Below are 3,453 nucleotides of genomic sequence, written 5' to 3' on the forward strand. Positions count from 1 at the left end.
TGCAGCTTGGCTTTAGGATCGTGTTGCTAAAGAAATAAAGAAGATGTGAAGCTGCCTTACAGCGAAATCAGACCCCTGGTCCCCCAACATTCACTATTGTCTATTGAGAGCCATTTTGGTATAGTGGTTAAGAGCGGTGGACTTTAATCTGGAGAACCGGGTTCGATTCCTCACTTCCCCACTTGAAGCTAGCTGGGTGACCTTATGCAAGTCACGGCGCTCTCAGCCAAAAAATAGCTCGCCACCTAGTGGTGCCAGAAAAGAGCTACAGCTTTGGCAGCCTAACAATCCCTTCCGAGATCTCCTGGCTTTTCCACACACAATGCCACACGATAATTCATTAGTATTGTCTACTCAGACTGGCAGCAACTCTCCAGGGTCTCAGACAGAGGTCTTTCATATCACTCACTGCCTGGTCCTTTTAACCGGGGATGCCAGGGATCGAACCTGGGACCTTCTGCATGCTAAGCAGAGGTTTTACCACAGAACCACAGCCCCCTCCTCTGAGAAAGCAATCCGGTCCCGATCACTTGCAGAATTAGCCGCTCGATAGGCACGAATGCCGGGCGGATTTTAAGGGCACGATCACACAGGAACATCCGGCAAGCGTCCCGCACCCGTCGCCAACCCGTTTCGCTCTGCCGAAGAAGTGGAGTTAAAAAATACAGGGGAAAGTGCAGTGTCAAACAGGTTTGCGGCGGGCTGCAGACGGACTTCCACATCTGATCGCTCTGGCACGCTCCCTTTGCGTCAGCCATCAGTGATCCCTCATTGAAGTGCGCCGGAAACATGCTGCGAAGGGAAAAAACCCAATTCACCCGCCACTGCGTCTGATCACGCAGTGGCGGGTCAAATTACTACGGAGCAAATAGCCTCTCTCCCCCCCCCCCCGGTATCTGACACATGTGACCGCACTCCGGGTTTCAGTACTGGTTATTCCAAGGTGGTACGAAAAGCCAGTCGTGATATTTAGATGCGCTAAAAATTCACCGTATGTGCGAATGGACCACACGCTCAGATCAGTCACCACAAGCGGAACGCTGATCATCCCTTTGATCCCAGTGTTTTCTCCAGTGAAGTCAAAACTAGATTTTCAGAAGCCAGCCACTGAAGCCTAATTCACACACTGCGATCCATCAAGTTGTGTTTTCGATGAATAAACAAATAAATATATTTAGCCTGGAGAGGGGAAGACTGAGAGATGATATGATAGCCATCTTTAAGTATTTGAAGAAATGTTATACAGAGGATGGAGCGGAGTTGTTTTCCGGTGCCCCAGAAAGTCGGACCAGGACCAATGGATTGCAATTAAATTAAAAGAGTTTTCGGCTGAACGTTAGGAAGAACTTCCCGACAGTTAGAGCAGTTCCTCAGTGGAGCAGGCTTCCTCCGGGGGTGGTGGGCTCTCCTTCCTTGGAGGTTTTAAAGCAGGGGTTAGATGGCCCTCTGACAGCAGTGCTGATTCCGTGAATTTAAGCAGATTGTAGATTCAGGTGGGGTAATGTAGGGCACCATGTTGGTCTGAAGCCAAAGAAAAAAGTTTGAGTCCAGTGGCACCTTTAAAACTTTATTGGCACCTTTAAAACTTTATTGGTCTTAAAGGTGCCACTGGACTCAAATTTTGTTCTTAAGCAGACTATGAGGGAGAACAGGAAAGGATGAGCATGTGCTTGTTTCTCAGTGCACTTTCTTACATGCCCAGGACAATTCCGTGGTCAGGAAGGAATTTTCCTCCAGGCTAGACTGGCCCAGGGATCCTGGAGGGTTTTTGCCTCCCTCTGCGCATAGAGTAGGGGTCACTGGGGGAGTGGGGGGGAAGTAGTTGTGAATTTCCTGTGTTGTGCAGGGGGCTGGACTAGATGACCCTTTAGGTACCTTCCATTGCTACATTTCTATGGTTCTAAGTTCCTGAATGAATAAATGGGATGTAGGAACGGGCATTGCAGATATGAAGGCTTCTTTTCGTTGTGCTTTTCATTGCTCCAAACGCGACACCATTCCATGAAGTCTGCTCACACAAATCCGCCGCCACCAGTCAAAGGTGCATAAATCGAGCAGAGAGAAAGCCAACGACACTCGTGTGTGAACAAAGCTTTTATTATGACCCACGCTGACACTTATGCAGCCAGTCTGAAGGAAACCCCCACTATCCGTTAGAACAGCAGCCTCAATATTTGGTTCTCCGTGATTCCCTTTGTCAGCTCAAGATCTCCATTGTCCAACTAAGCATTCGGTTCGCTGCATTCAGGAAGCGAGTCAAGGTTTTGCCATGCAAATAACTAGGCGAAGAGACCTCTCCACCACCATGCAAATGTCTCGTCGGGTAAAACCCCCGATGTAAAAATATTCTTTTTCTAGAAATCCCTTTCTCAATTCATTCCTGTAATGACAATAAGATAGGAAGAGGCTTTGAGGTTTTGAATAAGCTGGAGCTAAAAATGGTACATATCTCTGTCTGAAAAAGCCCCCATCCGAAGTGGTGTCCCCAAGTAGCCTGCACACTCATCCTGGGCGGGGGCCACCCATCACCAGTCAGTGTGGGGTAGTGGTCAGGGTCTCAGGCTATGATCTGGGAGATCTAAGTTCAGACCAGTGTTCCCTCTAAGCTGAGTCGTTGTGAGCTAGTTCACAGTTTTTTAGCCTCCGGCTCACAGCTTTTTGCCTTAGCTCAGGAAGGATGGCTCCAGAGCAAACTAATTTGTGCAGTAGCCACATCACCTGCTCACAACTTTAATGCCAGCAGCTCACAAAGTAGGATTTTTGCTCACAAGACTCCGCAGCTTAGAGGGAACATTGGTTCAGACCCCATCTTCGTTCTGAATCCTTGCTGGGTGATCCCGGGCCAGTCACCCTCTCTCCCAGCCTAACACATATGTGAACACAAATCATCAATGCTTCCTCTAAGCTGTGGAGTCTTGTGAGCCAAAATTCTACTTTGTGAGCTACTGGCCTTAAAGCTGTGAGCGAGCGATTTGGCTACTGCATAAATTATTTTGCTTGGGAGCCCTCCTTCCTGAGCCGAGACAAAAAAATGTGTGAGCCGGAGGCTAAAAGGCTGTGAGCTAGCTCACACTAACTCAACTTAGAGGGAACACTGCACATGACGCTGCCTTATACCGAATCAGACCATACTAGAATCATACTTACAGTATGCTACAGAGCCCATAAGTCCCCATCATTTATCCAAGTGAGTTTGAGAACCATTTTTTTTTACTGTGCAGCCTTATTAAAAAGGTAAAGGTTCCCTTGCTCGAAAGCCAGTCAAATCCGACTCTAGGGTTGCGGTGCTCATCTCCGTTTCAAAGCCGAAGAGCCAGCATTGTCCGAAGATGTTTCCGTGGTCATTGGGCCGGCATGACTAAACACCAAGGCGCACGGAATGCTGTTACCTTCCCACCGAAGTGGTACCTATTTATCTACTTGCAATTTCTTGCTTTCGAACTGCTAGGTTGG

General features: G+C 48.2%; 1 non-coding gene across 1 annotated transcript; it reads right to left on the minus strand.

The window, feature by feature from the left end:
* Positions 1-426: 426 nt before the first annotated feature.
* Positions 427-498, minus strand: TRNAA-AGC. Its single transcript has one exon. It is a non-coding gene; the product is annotated as a tRNA-Ala (tRNA).
* Between the last annotated feature and the right edge of the window lie 2,955 nt (positions 499-3,453).

The sequence above is a fragment of the Gekko japonicus genome, unplaced genomic scaffold (assembly GCF_001447785.1).
Source record: "Gekko japonicus isolate JY-2015 unplaced genomic scaffold, Gekko_japonicus_V1.1 scaffold995, whole genome shotgun sequence".
Taxonomy (NCBI): Eukaryota; Metazoa; Chordata; class Lepidosauria; order Squamata; family Gekkonidae; genus Gekko; species Gekko japonicus.